The 20,190-nt window shown below is 46.0% G+C and overlaps 1 protein-coding gene across 1 annotated transcript in view; it reads left to right on the forward strand.

The window, feature by feature from the left end:
- Window positions 1-20,190, forward strand: part of ARHGAP24 (Rho GTPase activating protein 24) — a 534,686-nt gene that overhangs the window by 277,649 nt on the left and 236,847 nt on the right. The window lies entirely within an intron of this gene.

Here is a 20,190-nt window from a genome sequence, read left to right on the forward strand (position 1 = left end):
TCCTGTATCCAAGCTAGAGGCGGCCTAACACGGTACTAGAGCCTCCATGCCCACCAGTATCACATCTTGTATCCAAGCTAGAGGCAGCTCAACAGGGTACTAAATCCTCCATGCCCACCCGTATTACATCCTGTATCCAAGCTAGAGGCGGCCTAACACAGTACTAGAGCCTCCATGCCCATCCGTATTACATCTTGTATCCAAGCTAGAGGCAGCTCAACAGGGTAATAGAGCCTCCATGCTCAGCCATATCATATCTTGTATCCAAGCTGGAGGTGATACAACAGGGTAATAGAGCCTCCATGCTCAGCCATATTATATCTTGTATCCAAGCTAGAGGTGGACAACAGGGTACTAGAGCCTCCATGCCCAGCCGTATCATATCTTGTATCCAAGCTAGAGGCGGTACAACAGGGTACTAGAGCCTCCATGCCTGCCTGTATCACATCTTGTATCCAAGCTAGAGGCTGTACAACAGGGTACTAGAGCCTCCATGCCCACCCGTATCACATCTTATATCCAAGCTAGAGGCTGTACAACAGGGTACTAGAGCCTCCATGCCTGTCCATATCACATCTTGTATCCAAGCTAGAGGTGGTACAATAGGGTACTAGAGCCTCATGCCCGCCCGTATCACATCTAGTATCCAAGCTAGAGGCTGTACAACAGGGTACTAGAGCCCCCATGCCCACCTGTATCACAGTTTGTATCCAAGCTACAGGTGTACTAACACGGTACTAGAGCCTCCATGCCTGCCCGTATCACATCTTGTATCCAAGCTAGAAGATACAAGGTGTCAGTTTTCCCCAATAAATGACCCTTTTGCTCGGATATTGTAATCACTTATATGAACGTTACAATCACGGAGAAAAAGTTTCATTCAATCTCGACAATTCTTTCTTTCCAGAGGGGGGGGGATTTCTTTTTTGACAAAGTATATATGGTGACATTGTGTGTGTATGTTGTCAGAGCAGAAGAGCATTATGTATATATATGGGATCAAGTTTGGTTTCCCTAAATATGGCCTAAAGTGAAACCCAGAAAATATTTAGGTTGCGCAATTATCATTTGGTTACAGTGATAGTATGGTGTGCCATAAGTGAACTGTGCAGAGACATCGAACACTGTCAAGTCCAAGTATAATACAGTGGATCCTTCTAAGTGGGATATGTATAGTTTTACCATTGGTGAAAAAACATTAATGTGATTTTTTTTCTTCCCAAGAAAGGACAGCTAAAAACAGAATAAACTCCTAAACGGGATTTTTTCTCTTCTGACATTTCATCTGAAGCTACAATGCTCTTTAAAGAGAAATTAGAAAAGATAGCAACATTATAGAGAACTCCTAAATGAATCTTTCTTCCACAAAATGTTGAACTTGGTGCTCCCAGAAGGCATTTAATTGCTGTTTCCACCATGATGAATTCCATTCTTGTAACTCTTGACAGCCAGCAAAGACTCTTCATTAATCCTGCACCAGCCGAAGCCTCCAGAGCCTCGGTGGCCCCACCAGTTTCAATTAATTGTATTCTTAGTAGGCAGAAGTCAGTATACTGCGGCTCATGTCATACTTCCGGCGTACTGACAATGTTGTTACCTACCATATGGGCTTCATTGGAAAAGCAATTCTTAGTTATGTCAATGGTAATGCATCAAACACTGATAAAAAACGGAATTATCGTAATCGCATTGTTCAGCTTTATCATTTCTGTTCTTCTCCTTTGGGGATTATATACACAGCAATGCTCTGTGCACGGCATCTGCATGCACTCTGTGCCACCACATGGTCCCTCTGTGATGCTTGCACTATGACGGTGGGCGGATTTGCAATTCAGAGTGCCGTGGAACCGCATGCTGATTTTCTGACGTGGATTCAGCAAGGATTTGATACAGAATCTGCATTAGGAATTGACATGTCACCTACATGCATATGCAGAAAAAAAACACAAATAAGGAAGATGGAACAATACATCTGCAGCGCCAACTATTGGATCACAGTATTCCTTCAAATCAATGCTTGACCCTTTATACAGGTCTGTAGAGCAATGATTGGGAACTGGAAATCAAGCCAGAATCCATACACAGATAGCTGTTTCCGGGTTTTTGACCCTCATCAGACTGCAAAAAAACCCGAAACAGCTGTCTGTGTATGGATTTTGACTTGGTTTCCAATTCCCAATCATTGCTCTATAAACCTGTATAAAGGGTCAAGCATTTATTTAAAGGAATGCTGACATCCAATAGGTGGCGCTGCAGAGGTATTGTTCCAGCTTCCTTATTTGCATATTACCCAGGGGAGCATGGATGACCTTATAAGTCTCTTCACTCACCTTCTTGGTACTCTCTCCCTAAGCAGTAATGTTGCCCCTCCTGAAAAAAAATCCACGTCATACAGACAGCATTATATATTGCCATTCAAAGTAATGGGATTCAAATCTTCTGCGGATTTGATGCAGAATCTCCATGGATTCCACCTGAGATCCATGGAATAAAAGGCCCATGTGATCATACCCTAACATATCGTGATGGGGCACACGTAGGTACAGTAAGGATCCATAGAATCCTATCGGCAGCACATCCACAATGTAGCTAAGTACATAACTAGAGATGAGCGAACGCGTTCGTCCGAGCTTGATATTCGTGCGAATATTAGGGTGTTCGGGATGTTCGTTATTCGTAACGAACACCATGCGGTGTTCTGGTTAATTTAACTTTCTTCCCTGAGACGTTAGCGCTTTTTTTTGGCCAATATAAAGACAGGGAAGGCATTACAACTTCCCCCTGCAACGTTTAAGCCCTATACCACCCCCCTGCTGTGAGTGGCTGGGGAGATAAGGTGTCACCCGAGTATTGAAATCTGCCCCTCCCGCGGCTCGCTATGGATGCATTCTATATGCGCTCAATGGGGCCAGCGGCAGCAGCGCTGACCCCATTGAGAACATATAGAAGACAAATCCTTCTTCTCTGGCACAGCTGTAACAGCTGTAGCAGAGAAGAACGATGTTTGCCCATTGAATTCAATGGAGCGGCAATACAGCATGTTCCACTGAATGCAATGGGCTGCCGGCGATCGCAGGATGAATGGTCGGGAAGGGGTTAAATATATAACCCCTTTCCTGCAATTCATCCAGAAATGTGTTACACTAAAAATATATACCGGCGTATAAGGCGACGGGGCGTATAAGACGACCCCCCAACTGTCACCTTATACGCCGGTAATACAGTGGAGCAAAGAATAAAAATCATTACTTACGTTTTTAGATGATCTGCGGCGCTCCTGCAGGCTGTCACTCCCTCCTGGTCCACGGCAGAGTATTGCTTTCTCCACGAAAGACTTTAAATCCCTGCCTCCAGAAAGACACGTGCCTTCAGCCAATCACAGCCAATGACAATGATGTCATTGAATGGCTGTGATTGGCTGTGTTTCTGGAGGTGGGGATTTCAATGCTTGAAATCCCCGCCTCCAGAAACACAGCCAATCACAGCCATTCAATGACATCATTGTCATTGGCTGTGATTGGCTGAAGGCACGTGTCTTTCTGGAGGCAGGGATTTAAAGTCTTTCGTGGAGAAAGCAATACTCTGCCGTGGACCAGGAGGGAGTGACAGCCTGCAGGAGCGCCGCAGATCATCTAAAAACGTAAGTAATGATTTTTATTCTTTGCTCCACTGTATTGCCGGCGTATAAGGTGACAGTTGGGGGGTCGTCTTATACGCCCCGTCGCCTTATACGCCGGTATATATTTTTAGTGTAACACATTTCTGGATGAATTGCAGGAAAGGGGTTATATATTTAACCCCTTTCCGACCATTCATCCTGCGATCGCCGGCAGCCCATTGCATTCAGTGGAACATGCTGTATTGCCGCTCCATTGAATTCAATGGGCAAACATCGTTCTTCTCTGCTACAGCTGTTACAGCTGTGCCAGAGGAGGACGATCTTTATGCTGACAGTGGGGGGGGGGGGGGCACTCTTGCCGCTATTGTGGCTTAATAGTGGGACCTGTGAACTTGAGATGCAGCCCACCATGTAGCCCCTCGCCTGCCCTATCCGTCACTGTGTCATTCCCATCACTTTCCTGAATTGCCCAGATTTTCACACATGAAAACCTTAGCGAGCATCGGCGAAATACAAAAATGTTCTGGTCGCCCATTGACTTCAATGGGGTTCGTTGTTCGAAACGAACCCTCGAGCATCACGGGAAGTTCGTTCCGAATAACGAACACCCGAACATTTTGGTGTTCGCTCATCTCTATACATAACATCTTGAAGCTATAAAAAAAAGTTTGTGTCATTGTAGATATTATAATATTACTAGAGGATTTACGGATGAAACAAAAAGTTGATTTAGTCCTCTAAAGAAGGTTACGCTATAATATAAATGGGTTTTCCCATTTTACTCAGTTGTTACCTCTACTACATTCTTTCTCTGGCGGATGGGACAGCCTGATAGTAGAAAGGGGGGATAGATGAGGTTTATAGACAGAGGTATAGAAAAGGCTTGTGGGCCCAGATGCAAAAGTTTAGCACGGGGGCCCTCCCGCAACTTTCTTTTGCATCATTGGTCTCTTAAAGGGGTTGTCCCGCGAAACAAAGTTGGGGTATACACTTCTGTATGGCCATATTAATGCACTTTGTAATGTACATTGTGCATTAATTATGAGCCATACAGAAGTTATTCACTTACCTGTTCCGTTGCTGGCGTCCTCGTCTCCATGGTGCCGTCTAATTTTCAGCGTCTAATCGCCCGATTAGACGCGCTTGCGCAGTCCGGTCTTCTCCGTGTTGAATGGGGCTGCTCGTGCCGGAGAGCGGCTCCTCGTAGCTCCGCCCCGTCACGTGTGCCGATTCCAGCCAATCAGGAGGCTGGAATCGGCAATGGACCGCACAGAAGACCTGCGGTCCACCGAGGGTGAAGATCCCGGCGGCCATCTTTGCAAGGTAAGTAAGAAGTCACCGGAGCGCGGGGATTCGGGTAAGTACTATCCGTTTTTTTTTTCAACACATGCATTGGGTTTGTCTCGCGCCGAATGGGGGGGCTATTGAAAAAAAAAAAAACCTGTTTCGGCGCGGGACAACCCCTTTAAGAAGCCCATCAAGTCAACACTGACAGGTAGGGGCAATGCTAGGATCTTAAAAGATTAGGCAGAGGCTAAATGTAGGGGCCCCCAACCATCCACGTGCAATTTATAACAGTGGTGTTTTCTTATAACATAAAGGGGCCTTTGGGCCCCCTAAGGCTCCAGAGCTCAGTAGCGACTGTTACCTCTACACCCTTATAACCACTCCCCTGATTATAGAGGTGGGACCCACACCTATCAGACATTTATGTCATATCCTATGGTTAAGCCTTATATTGTAAAGATGTGAAAACCCCTATAAAAGTATACATTAGAAATAGAGATGAGCGAGCATTGCCCTTAGCGAGTACCTGCCCGTTAGAGACAAAAAGTTCAGGTGCCGGCACGGGGGAGCGGTGAGCAGCGGTAGTCAGCAGAGGGGAGCGGGGGGGAGAGAGAGATCTCCCCTCCGTTCCTCCCCGCTCTCGCCCGCAGCTCCCTGCCTGCCGCCGGCACACCCGAATCTTTTCTCTCGAGTGGGCAGGTACTCGCTAAGGGCAATGCTCGCTCGAATAATTGCCCTTAGCGAGTATGCTCGCTCATCACTAATTAGCAATGATTGCAAATGTAAGACAAATGGTTGTCTCAGTCTGACCATGTAATACATGGATAAGTCAAGTCCCCAAGGTCATCTCTGACGGACCTGTCCCCTCCATGTATGGCATGGTTGGCCTTTCAGGAGGGTCCCAAGAGGAGCAGGATGACCATATTTACTATTAGCGCAGACGGATCTGGGTTCCATTTATGATGACCCCTTTAGAGTTCAGTATTCTTGATGATAACGGCAACCTTAAAATGTCCCTATTTTTATACCTTTTTGTGGTGCTATTTAAATATTTCCTTTTAGGTGTTGAAGCAGATGAGACCTTTATAAATGTATTAGAATTGCATGCCATTAATAATGGCTTCCCGCAGTTTCGTTGACTTTTTCTTCTGCATATCCATTGTGAATTCATTTGATACGGCAAAGGATCTTTCAAGCGAATATGTATTAATTAGGGGTATTTAAAATGGAAATTCAGATTTCAGAAGGACATTTAGAAAGCATTGTATGATGGAGAATGTAGTGACAGCAGAGCTGCGGACCGGCCAGACCCTCCGGGATGTTAGCGGTCGGGTCCCCTCGGGAATAGTGTTTAATAAAATGGTAATTATTGTATCATTATAAAGCACCAACTATGTTATAATCTCCATGTAGAAGATTCTTATAGGCAGGTGGAATTTAATGGGGTCTACCCATCATACAACTCATTAGGACATGCCGTGACTTTCTGATCTGGTGCCTTGGGAGCGCAAACGGGCCCAAAAATAGAGCATGTTGAGTATGATGTCATGTGTGCGAAAAGTGAACACAAAAATGCAGAATGTGAGGGAACCCATTGAAATGAATGGGTCCTGCCGTTTGCCCAAGCCCTAAGACCTCCTGCAGACAATTGCGCTTGCGAGAGCGGGACGTAATAGCGCTCTGAATGGAACCCGATCACATCTTCTTGCGAGTAAGTATCCTTTTTTGCGCTGTTGTGTGAATTCGTATGGACAGGGTGTGCCTTTGAGCACCCCCATGGACCCCTATGGTGTCTCGCACGCGGAAACGCGCACAAAAACAGAATATGTTACATATATTTTCGTGCATATCAAAATTGAGCACAAGAATGCAGAAGGGATCCATTGAAATCAATGGATTCTATTCTCTTCGGTTTGCGCCCTAAGGCCTCCTGCGGACGAGCGTGACATAAGTGCGCTCACGAAAGCGTGATGTAGTTGAGCAGCCATGTCTTCTCCTGTGTATGCGCAGTTAAGTATCCTTTTTGCGCTGCTGGGCCCATTCACAACGGCGCATGAGACACCCGCAGCGGTTTTGAACCAGCTTAGCAGCCTAATTAGTCACCGCCGGTGTTAGTAATTAACCCTGTGAAATTGCATAGTTATAACTGTGATTTCGGAGGTGTACTCCTATTGCGCCGTGGGTGTGCAAATTCGCACAAAGATAGGGCGTGTCACATATTTTTTTCGCCCAACGGAAATGAGGGCGCAAAAAAGCTCCATGTGGGGGAACCTATTGAAATGGGTTGTAATGGTTGCAGTTTCCGCACCTGATTTTCTGCCTGTTTGCAGGAGGCCTTGATGCCTTTCCCTGGAGAGCGACGCTCCCAGCCGCCCTTTGTGCAGACAGCACAGCTCCTCGCAAATGAATGCCCCCATCTCCGGGGATGAGGAAGCGGCGGCACCTTCTAGTCCTGTGCTATTATTTTAAAGGGAATCGGTCATCAGACTTTTCCTCTGCAGTGTACGTTCTGCATATAATGGCGTTGATAATTAGATTGCCGTATCACTATATACTCTCGTTATATGCGCCCGGTTACTTTACAATCACCCTTTGAAGTTTTTAAAATGCTGTATTAAAATTAGGCGAAAAGTGACAGATTTTCGCAAAAAATTCAAAATTTTGGTAAACAGTCAAATCTTCCCCGCACAGACGCACCAGGCGCGCCCCCGGATTGGATGGGCAGGCATATTAATTTTCTGTCTTCGGATGAAATTCTATGCAGACGCTGTGTCAAAGGATGGCCGAGCGCGTGTACTAACAGCCACCTTTACTGGCTCTCACTTCATTTGCTAAATGTACTTTCTAGACCACTAATCACAGGGTCACCTGACATCAGATGCCATCCAGATGGTGAGTTACATGCGCATGCGTTTTCATGGCCATGATTTGCAGGGTCACCTGACATTAGATGCCCTTAGACCCCTGAGCTGAATGTGCATGTGTTTTCACGGCCATTACTTGCAGGGTCACCTCGACATCAGATGCCACTTGGTTGCTGAGCTGAATGCGCATGCGTTTTCATGGCCATTACTTGCAGGGTTACCTCAACATCAGATGCCATTTGGTCACTGAGCTAAATGCGCATGCGTTTTCACGGCCATTATTTGCAAGGTCTCCTCTATATCAGATGCCATCCGGCCGGTGAGCTGAATGCACATGCGTTTTCAGGGCCATTATTGGCAGGGTCACCTCAGCATCACATGCCATCTGGCCACTAAGCTGAATGCACATGCGTTTTCATGGCCATTATTTGCAGGGTCACCTGACTTTAGATGCCCTTAGACCCCTGAGCTGAATGTGCATGTGTTTTCACGGCCATTACTTGCATGGTCACCTGACATCAGATGCCATTCGGTCGCTGAGCTGAAAGTGCATGCGTTTTCACGGCCATTACTCGCAGGATCACCTTGACATCAGATGCCATCCGACCAGTGAGCTAAATGCACATGTGTTTTTACAGCCATTACTCACAGGGTCACCTGACACCACACACTATCCAGCTGCTTAAGCACATGCGCATTCAGCTCAGCCGCCACACGCCATCTGATATCAGGTGATCCTGCAAGCAATAACTAAGGAAGCGCATGCTCATTCAGCAAGCAAAGGTGGATGTTAGTATGCAAGTACAGGCATCCTTTGATACGACGCTTGCGCAGAATTTCATCACAAGATATTTAATTAATAAACCTGTCCATTAAAACGGGCGGCGTGCCGGGCGCGGCTGTGCAGAGAAGATCGGATTATTGTAAACTTCAAAAGAGGATTGTAAAGCTACCGGGGCCGTACAGCAACAGTATATAGCTATATGGCAATGCCATTACATAGCTGAGACTGCATAGGAGGAGCCTGATAACAGGTGCCCTTTAAAGATTAAATAAGACTGTATCTTTGGGTCTCGGGTGGAATTCTATGATATCCTGTCTCTTCGGTACGACCTGTTACCTTGTATACATTCGGTACAACCTGTTACTTTGTATACATTCGGTACGACCTGTTACTTTGTATACATTCGGTACGACCTGTTACTTTGTATACACGTCCAGCACTTGCTGCCTCTAGAGACCGCTATGTATATTTACAAGTGTCAGAGAAAACTTCTTCTGCACCCAGATGCCATTGTTCATCTGTGCAGGTGATACATCTTCAACCTGTTTATCTCCTTGTAAATGTCAGCGCCGCATCTGAGAGGAACAACAAAGTATCTCGCCAGATGCCGTCACCGTCTTCAATAATCTTCTGATTGATAATGCAAATATCCAACTGGTTAAACACACGGAGATTGTTATTTTAGATCTCCAACTTTCTCCTTTTTTGTATGTTTCTTAGTAATTTTACTTACGTTTTCAAAAGCCTTGCTGCAAGGTTGTCACATGATGAGGGGATTTTGCTGAGCCCCTTCCTGTACGGGCATTAGTACTATAACCTTGGTCAGATGGTCATGGTCAGAAGGAGGTCATTTTCGATTGGCCATCTCATCATTGAAAAATGAGATCTGTCACCCATTATCTGGGGGATTTAACCCTTTCCAATCCAATTTTGCATTTAGGGTTTCCTAAAAGGCTTTCTCTTTTTGCTGTTGTACAACGGTGCCATCTGTTGGCTAAAGCCAGTGTGTGTGCGCCAGAGAGGCTTTGACAGCGGAGTGGCTGGCAATAGACAGTAAGAATACCCTTTTGGACGTCTTCTTACATTGGAGCTGTACAAGCTTCAATCAGAATGTAGGAAGATGTCAGACAGAGGATTGGAAAGGGTTAAAGCAATTTGTATCAGAAGGGAACAAGGGGGAATTATAATGAGTACATTTTATTGTTAACGACAATTGGATACATGTACGTTGTGCTGCGATGGCGAGGGACCATGGTAAAAGTGATCTTGCTCCTCAGGCTTCTTTCACACATGCACATATTGGCCAGTGTTTTTATGGCCAGCCAATATATGCTTCCATCTCTGGGCGTAGAAGGTCGTGAATGGGCACACAAATCTAACGTTTGTGCGCCCGTTCGCATGGCATGGGGTCCGGTGCATATGCGCCAAGCTCACCATGCCATTGCCTATTTTCTCTCCCTCCCATCGCAGGCTCATCTCTCGTCTCCTCCCTGCTTGTTCTTTGCAATAGGGGGCGGAGCTAAGCAGCGACCCACCCCACCTCCTCCCATTGATGGCTATGGACAAGGGGTGGGGAGAAGGCGGTAGCTTAGCTCCACCCTTGTCCATAGCCATCAATGGGAGGAGGCGGGATGAGTCAGCAGTTAGCTCCGCCCCTGCCCACCCCCTTCCATTGTACAGAACGAGAAGAGAGGTGAGCCTGCAAGGGGAGGAGAGCAGAGGGATGGAGTTTAGCAGCCACACTGCTAAACTCCCTCCCACCTACGGCTGCTGCTATTGGCTCCCATAGGAGGCCATGCAGCGGCAGATGTATTTCGGCCCAAAAGATAGTTCCAGGACTATCTTTTGGGCCTGACGTAAAAATGCCCGGCGCTATATTGGCCTTACCGGGCGCTTTTACGTCTCAGTAATCCGCCCATGTGATCTGATGCATTGGAATCCAATGTATCAGATCACAGCGCATATCGGCCGGCCGTGAAAATGGCGGGCCGATATATGCTTGTGTGAAAGAAGCCTCAATCAGGAGAAATCTATGTACAAACATTGCTGTATGGATCGAGTACCACCGAGTAATGCAATACTAACTCCATTGTGGGGAACAGTACTCTTTAACCCCTTACAGACGCAGCCTATTTCGCCCATAAGGACGCAATGATTGTCATCTCCACTTTTCCAAAGCCATAAAAGGGGTTTAGGGGTGGCTTAACAATTTTTTAAAATTGTCCAGCAAACTGAGATCCATGGTGCTGCACACAGGCACATTGCACAGGTCAACCTAGTTGGGTGTCCCTAAGATCTGAACATGGCAGGAGCTATATATTTATTGCTGTAGTGAGCAGACAGCTCTGTATATTGTACAGTGGCCCAGGTTGGTACTGCAGGCTGAGTGCTATTTCCTTCAATAGCATTCAGACTGCATACCAACTTGGGCTACTGTACAATATAAGTAGATGTCTTCATCCTACAAGAAAACGGGTAGAAGTAGATTAACCCATTAAGACAAAAATACTGAGATTGAATTGAAGCTACGCTCAATATCCCACACCATCGCTAAAGTCATAATTATAGAGGTCCAGGAAGCTGAGATCCGTGATGCTCCATTGCAAGGATGAACCTAGTTGGGGGTCCCTGTGACCTGGACATGGCAGGAGCCGTGTGAAGAGTTGGACTGGATCTTGTTAGAAGAAGTGTACAGCATGGGGCCATATTACACAAGCCCCTCTAGTTATCATGATGCATTTCCTATTCAGCCCTGAAGCTTTAGATGACTATTCAGTCCATCTACATCTGTAGTTTCAATAACTCCCACTGACTTTTGCTGCTAGTGATTCTCATCCCATTATTCTTTTTTGTTTTCAAATCCAACATTTGCATCTGAGCTCTACGGGGGAGAACGCTGACGCATAATCCCTCTGAAATTGACTTTTTAGTTTTGTGTTGAAAGAGCAAATTGTAATCTTACAATGTACCGGTGAAAAGGAAAAACAAAAGAATATGCTAAGTGCATTACTAAAACCTGGCAACATCTGCTTCTCCAACTTTTACTGCATATTAAACTCCCATGGTCCTGTCTGGCAGTCTTCAACTTCCCAACAGCTGTAGAGCCACAGGTAGTGTGCGCCGGCCAGGAGAAGCAGGCTTGTAGAGAATATTAATTACAAGGCACCTTGCAGCTTGCACTGGTGGACACACGATTCACGGGAAGGCATAAAATCCACAAAACAAAATCACTGAAAAATGACGGTAGTTACTGATACAAGGGCACAAGGACAAGTGCAAAGACCAGTTCCCAGCAGCATGCAGAAGGAAAAGTGCTATAAGCCCAGATTCACACGGACGGACGCGTATTGGCGCACACCTCATTGCAGCATTTTTGCAGATTGAGTGCTTAAACATGCAAGGCTGCTTTCGGAAGGACGTAACGAAGCGGAGCCATTGATTTCACTGCTTTCGTTTTTACTAGCGTAAATAGAAAAAATAGATCTTGCGCCATCTTTCTGGGTCTTGGACTGTCAAAAAAGGACTTTTGGTTACTGCACAAATATGCTCCGTTACCTTGAACGTATTTGCGTGTGCGATCGTCTAGAGAAGCCCTTAGGGCAACTTCAGATGAACAGAACTGCGAATATTTTTGCGTACATAAATGCGCAAAGAAGAGAACCTGCTCTATCTTTCTGCGTATTGTGCAGCCAAGGCTCACATAAGAGTCTATAAGAGGTGCGCACATATGTGCGCAAAAGTGCAATACGCCGCACAATTCCATGCAAAACAGAAAATATCTGGACCTTGTTAGGCTAAATGGCCTTTAAATGAAGGCAGGGGTGTGTGTGCATGTGAACAGGCCATGTGTACGCAAAAAGTGGATTACTATGCGCCAATATACGTGCAAATCTACCTCGTTCGCGGCGCAAATACGTTGTGCTGAAGTGTGCTCAATTGCGAATACAGTCATCTGAACAATGTTTTTTGTGCGCACTTCAGCATATCTTACTGTAGTTTTTGCACCTGCAGGGCATGCTCATTGGCACCCGGCAAAAAATTATGCACCAATTAAAATGGCTAATTAGTCTAGATCTGTCCAGATGTGTTCTTTTTCCTGCGCAATAATGCAGTGTATCATGCATCTCCTAGCGTATTGCGCTCTCATTTGCGTATCCCCATTCAATTCTATAGGGGCTTTGGGTGCGCAAATGTGCAGGAAAATAGTGCATGCTGGGGGGGGGGAGGAGTTGGTTTGTGCAACCGAAATGCACAGCAAAAATACGTACATGTTAACGAATGCATTGCGTATTGCACGTGCAAATATGCCTGTCTGAAGCCGCCCTAAGGGGGAGGTAACAGGTGAAAAATACTACTGAACCAACACTCAGACACCCATGACGCATTGAAGGTGTGACTACTTAGTATTCTACTTGCACACAGATAAGGCTTGTATAGGGTGGCATTGCCTCAAGTACGTGTAGTGCAGCATATAGGCTTACAGCACCATTAGTTTCACCCATACTATTAGATAAGTCGGGCTATCCCACACTCTTGAAAAGTACCACACATAGCTTTGACCCCCTGGGCTCCCCCTGCATGTCAGAACCCAACTGCTTCTGCACCTATGTACGAAGTATTAGTTGAGACTGTGGCCAAAATACTCAAAGCCCACAACCCAACGTCAAGGGTCCTCATGTCTTGCGAGTGACATGACAAACAATTGTCTTTAATTCCCCAACAGTTGTAGAGCCACATGTAATGTGAGCAAGCAAGAACAAACAAGCTTGTAGAGAATATCCAGGGTGTGGACAAAAATATGGAAACACCACACGAAAAGCATGCCTTAAATTTAATGGGATTATAATCATATTTTAATAAGACATGTAGAGACCGATTTTAGGTGGAGGTAATATGAGAAGGATACTGCAGGGCAGAAGTGAACATCTGCCCAAGCAACAAGGTTTTATTGTTCAGGGGTTTGAGCCACTCATCCGCTGTTACCAGCTGGCTCCCAAAACAGCCCAGAGCAGGGCAAGAGGTGAAGTAAAAACAAATTTGCCCAGAAAGGTTCCAGCCAAGCAGGGGCCAATAAGGCAGTGCTAATGATTAAAATTCCATGCATTTGGTATGTTGTTTCCATATTTTTGTCCACCCCCTGTATTGCACTGGTATAATTCTATATTTCACTATGTTCTGCATAGACATTTATAGTAAATGGGAAATTATTTCAAATCCTTTAAAACACCGGATCAGAGAACCCCGTAACTGAGCTGCTGTTTGAGCATCTTTGACTGTCAGCAGCATAATGCCCCAGAGTCCAACCACTTGCTAAATGACTCCAAATAGTGAGGGGATATCAAGTGCCCGCTGATTGTTTTGGCTCCAAAGCAGGTGGCATTAATTACTCAGAATGATTGTCCTTTCTCTCTCCATCGCACAGGTGGAAGTAGGAATCAGTTGTCTGAAAAGCAGCGTGTTACCGTATGCTTGGCAAAGCTATCTCTGCATTATTCTGTTCCTGGCTCCAAGCTTGTAGAAAACTACTGTGATCCGTATTGCATGATGAAGAACACTTCTAGGCATTATTGATATTATTATTCCACTGTTTTTGGGGCTTGATAAATATAAGCCAAGTCCCAGTAGCCAGGTGGCTGATGCACCTACAATGTACTATGGGTGTGGGATTGTTTTCTGATATTCTCATTGTTCTACAAAAAAATAATCATACAGACTTCCAGAGTGGTCTAAAGGCCCATTTAGACACAATGATTATCGCTCAAAATTCGCAAGCTGGAAATCACTGATGACTCTTATCAGCGTCGCACGCTAATTTTCTCAGCAGGCGGCGCTGATAATATTCCTTTAGCTGATATCCCGCTGGCAGTTCTCATCAGGACACTATCTGAAAGCTCTGAGAACAATGCAACTGTTTGAATATATAAAACAGCTGCTTTATTCTCTGAGCTATCGTGGCGGTATCCGGCTCCGCCTGCATTAACTCTAAAGTAGCTAATTAGCTACTTAGAGTTATGCAAAAATGATCGCTCAAAACTGTCACTCAAACTGTCGTTTGAGCGAATTTCGAGTGATTATCTTTCAGTGTAAATTGGCTTAACGCTTCTTGCACGTGATTCTGATTGGCGGTGCACAGACTGCACTACAGATCTATATGATTGAGCCATGAAGAAATAAAGTAAGGATCTGTTAAATGTTGTTGATACTGTAATTAGGAACTATGCGATACAGATTCTGATTATAGCCATGTGCATGATGAGGCCATAAAAACTGTAGACCAATAAAACCGTTTGTTGTGGAGATTGACACAAATTCTTCCGCAGATCCACAGCAAATGGGAAGATGTAACAATACCTCAGCAGCGCCAACTATTGGAAGGCAGCATTCCTGCAAGTCAATGTCAGACTTTTCAACAAGCAACTCTAAGCCAAAATCTTCTACAAAAGGAGAAGACAACCATACACAGACAGCTGTTTCGGGGTCTTTGCCCCTCATCAGTGTACAGCAGGCTTCCGGCTTGGCTAGTGAGAGGCTCATAGATGTACATCAGGATGGGTATTGTTTCTCCTTAGGCCGCCTGCAGACGGCCGGGTCGGATCTGACTGCGAGAATTCTCGCAGCGGGACCCGACCCGAGCGTCTGCAGAGAGCAGTGCGGGCACTCACCTCTCCCGCGACCCCGGCTTTTTCATGTGCTGGCTGCTGGGTAGCCGGCGTATGCGCAGAGCCGGGCCGGCGGCCGGTGAGTGACAGAAATAGAGCATTCTGTGATTTGTTTGCCGCGCGAGATTTTGCACGGCCAAATCGTGTCCATCTTCATAGGATTGCGTTTGTTAATGCAATCCTATAGCAGCTTCCAGGGATGGAAATTCCGCGGGAAATCCCGTCTGCAGGCGGCCTTAGGGATAGCACCTAGACTGAATTTGACTTGCAGGAATGCTGCCTTCCAATAGGTGGTGCTGTAGAGGTATTATTCTATTTTACCATTTCCATATACTCCAGCGGAGCATGGATGGCCTTATAAGCCTCCTTACACCTTCTAGGTGCTCTTTGTATGAAGAAGCGACACTCTTTGTGATCCTCAGCGAATTTCACCCTTTCAATTGAAGAGGTGAAGCCTGCTGCTGATACACTTCAAAATCCACCCCAATGATGCAGATTTTGACACACATTTTGATGCAAAAGTTCCCCTACGTATTAACAAACCCTCATAAAATAATTTGTGTTAGAGCCAGGACTGTTTGTATTATACTATTTTCTTTTTGATATATTATGAGGGCCCATTTACAGCGGCATACGCAATTTGGGTCTGTCAGAAACGTGTATATGTTCCGCAATCTGACAGGCAGTCTATCATGCCACAACATGGCAATCTGCAATGGCAACCCCGGGGCTTTCAGAAGTCCCCCGACTGCCCTGTCAACCAAACGGCATCGTGTGATCTTATTGCGGGGGGCTTTTCAAGACCCCCAAACTCCGATCGGAGCATTTAAGTGTCGCAAAAAGCAAGCATGCTGATCGCAACTGTTACTGGTGGGTGTCAGCTATACGAAACAGCCAGCACCCGCATCGATGGAGCGGAATCAACGCCTGGTCCCTCTCCATACAACCCCGTAACCTTCCTGACGTAACTGTACAGCCTGTAGCATTAACACCCATCCATAGGTATACTTGTAATTCCAAAAGAAAGCCGAATGCTCCACTGCCAGTAACCAACGCCTAAATGTGCAAATATCAAAGAGTTATGAAAAAACCCTTTATACAATGTTTTGGCTACAGTAGTGTTTACAATTTCATAAAAATGTAACTCAAGACCAACCGGTCGGAGAATAAGCTAAAACCTTCCACTGACATCATGGATGCAAGAATGCCATACATATGTATCGTCCAGCGGTAAGAATACTGATTCGCGTTACAAAAAGGCAAGTACTGAGAAGGAACGAGGGATGCCGAACATTTCTATATCTTGTAGTGGTGCAGTATCAGAATGACCTGCAAAGTGTGCTAGTCAGGCAGTCCGATACCTGAAAAGTAAAAGATAGGGTTAACACCTCATGGCTGTAGCAGGAATTGGTTGTTATAAAAACCAGTTCCTGCCAGAAGCAAAGGGGGAAGTTACAGCTTAGCAGTGCAGGACAGGCTGCAAGCTGAGGTCCAGTGTGAACCAGTTGGGTCTGTCACCCAGTCTGACGGAGGAAGATGCCCTCTCGACGCCCCAGGACGGGTTAGTGTCAGGATCCTGTGCGTTGTGAATCCTAACACTTATTTTGGAGTGTGCATGTTTGTGCTGTAAATAAAGGCTGTCAGGGGCCAGATTTAAAGGGGTTGGTCTCTTACCATCTGTATGTTACTTCTCCTATCACAGTCCCGTTGTACATCCACTTGGTTTGGAAAATTAGTCAATTTCTTTAGAATTAACCCTTTCCAATTCACTGACTGACGTCTTAAAGGGGTTGTCCCGTGGCAGCAAGTGGGTCTATACACTTCTGTATGGCCATATTAATGCACTTTGTAATGTACATTGTGCATTAATTATGAGCCATACAGAAGTTATAAGAAGTTTTTCACTTACCTGCTCCGTTGCTAGCGTCCTCGTTTCCATGGAGCCCGCCTAATTTTCGGCGTCTAATGGCCAAATTAGACGCGCTTGCGCAGTCCGGGTCTTCTTCTTTTCTCAATGGGGCCGCTCGTGCAGGATGCCGGCTCCGTGTAGCTCCGCCCCGTCACGTGCCGATTCCAGCCAATCAGGAGGCTGGAATCGGCAATGGACCGCACAGAAGCCCTGCGGTCCACCGAGGGAGAAGATCCCGGCGGCCATCTTCAGCAGGTAAGTAAGAAGTCACCGGAGCGCGGGGATTCAGGTAAGCACTCTCCGGTGTTCTTTTTTAACCCCTGCATCGGGGTTGTCTCGCGCCGAATGGGGGGGGGGGGGGGGTTGAAAAAAAAAAAACCCGTTTCGGCGCGGGACAACCCCTTTAAAGAGAATTCACATCTCTGGAGCATTTCTGCATGGCTGGTGGCCATTCCGGTACCAAAGGTGGGCGATCCGGTGGCAAGCAGACCCCAATTTGTCACAATCTGTTCAGTCACTTCTACGTGTTACATATTACCCGCATCTCCGTTATAATGTAGCATTATTATAGTTGCTATGATTGTGGGAAAAGCAAATAGGGGAACAGTGGTAGACGATATATTCATCATGGCATTCAGCTACATTGTCACTTTATCTTGTATGGCGCTGAGTGCAGAGAGCTGTCGCTGCCTTCCACAATCAATACCGACTCTGAAGGGTTCAGGACTAATGATCAGCGTGGCTGCTCACACAGCAGACAGCCGCTATGCCTAAGCTGAGGCTATACAGCCACTTTAACTTTCACCTGCTCCTCTTCAGCTGTACTTGCTGAAGTTTTGATGATACTTTGAGATACTTTTTTGTCCACGTTTATTGACAGAATTTCACATTTCATTCAAGCTCTGGTATGAAGAGTTTGGCAGCACGGAAAGAAAAGCGAAGGATCCCACACTACCACATACGAGCTTAATGGGCAAGACCTAAGATGTGGAAGAGCATGGAGACAGTTGTGATATAATGATGTTTATCAAGAATATTACCCAGCGAGGGTGATCATTGCCAAGTATAGCGCTGTGAATGCAAGGCCTGTGAGGACGGCACCATCTGCTACCATTTGGCATGTTGGTCCTGAGAAAGTACAGAACACACTATTGTCCTTGACACTGCCAATTGATCCTGGTGGAATCCATGCTAAAATGCTGCTCAACTCATTGCAATACAGATGAGTGCCAGAAACTGCAACCACCAGTTTGTGTTTACAGGGCCCTTTAAATATCGGATTGGTCAACTGATGGCAAAATGACACTTTGTCAACCCGTCTTCTTATATCGTTAAAACTAATTAGAAGGAGGGCCAATTATATGATCTCATGTCATTAAAATGCTAATACAAAAAAAATGCAAGAAATGTAGCAAAAGGGCAACCATCTACTTTGTTTACTTCTCTCACTTCAATGCAAGTGCCTATTACAACCTCTTTAGGGAATTGTAGAATCATAAAATTTAGAGGGTTCGCCCAGCATCTTCAGTTTGGGGCAAATCCACAAGAGATGACACCAAGTAGTGTCTAACGGTTCAGTATTTTGACTTGATAAAAACATACTAAAAGCTAATTAAAGGGGTTGTCCCGCGCCGAAACGGGTTTTTTTTTTTTCAATAGCCCCCCCGTTCGGCGCGAGACAAACCCGATGCAGGGGTTTAAAAAAAAAACGGATAGTACTTACCCGAATCCCCGCGCTCCGGTGACTTCTTACTTACCTTGCGAAGATGGCCGCCGGGATCTTCACCCACGGTGGACCGCAGGTCTTCTCCCATGGTGCACCGTGGGCTCTGTGCGTTCCATTGCCGATTCCAGCCTCCTGATTGGCTGGAATCGGCACACGTGACGGGGCGGAGCTACGAGGAGCAGCTCTCCGGCACGAGCGGCCCCATTCAGAAGGGAGAAGACCGGACTGCGCAAGCGCGTCTAATCGGGCGATTAGACGCTGAAATTAGACGGCACCATGGAGACGAGGACGCCAGCAACGGAGCAGGTAAGTGAATAACTTCTGTATGGCTCATAATTAATGCACAATGTACATTACAAAGTGCATTAATATGGCCATACAGAAGTGTATAACCCCACTTGATTTCGCGGGACAACCCCTTTAAATGAACTTATTTTAATTAATGGCATGTTTTTGTCGAGATCAAGTAGGGCGGGGTTGGCGGGGGGGGGGGGGTGTCACTCTCAACCCCCGCTCCACTCTGCTCTCCCCCACCCCCTGAGCACGCTCGGAGAAGGCAGTTACCCAAGATGAGCGAGGCTCACTCGAGTAACTGACCTTACGGAGCGTGCTCGCTCATCTCTACTAACAATTATTACCTCCATAGCCAATGCACAGGTGTACATAGAAACTTGGAAAGCTCATTTTTTTTCAGGAAAGGCATAATAGCTCAATGAAAAATGGCCATCATGCAGTTAATAGTGACCCAGCACCATGTGGGAGGGGGGGAGGGGGGCGGGGGAGAGTGAGAGAGAGCATGAGCCTTAAACGAGCCTGCTCGCTCATCTCTAGTAATTACCCAGAAAACTAAAGTAATGCTGTGTGAGCTTCAGTATGATCGTTCCTAAAATTGTTCGAATGAGCAAAAGTGACCGATAATTCTTTAACCCTTTCCAATCCACTGTCTGACCTCTGAAGACATTATGATTTAAGGCTGTACAGCTCTGATGTTGGAAGAAGTCTGTCGGGGTTCTCTTACTGTATATTGCCAGCCTCTCTGCTGTCTGAGCCTATCCAATGTGTCACCTCATGCAGTACTGGCTTTAGCCAGCAGATAGCGCCATTGTATAACGGCAGAAAAAGAGTAAGCCCCCTAGGAAAACCAGGATACAAATTGGATTGGAAAGGGTTAATAGAAACGCGTGCCAACGACTGAATGACGAATGATAATCATTCGCTTTTTGTTCGTCGTCATTCATTTCGCCCAGGACCAAAAATCATCGTTGGCTACTTCCCCTTTCATTCAGTTTAAACACTTCTCATTCAGTCCTTCTCATTCGCTTATACAGTGAATGTGAAAAAC

Source organism: Eleutherodactylus coqui, chromosome 7 (assembly GCF_035609145.1).
Source record: "Eleutherodactylus coqui strain aEleCoq1 chromosome 7, aEleCoq1.hap1, whole genome shotgun sequence".
NCBI classification, from domain to species: Eukaryota; Metazoa; Chordata; class Amphibia; order Anura; family Eleutherodactylidae; genus Eleutherodactylus; species Eleutherodactylus coqui.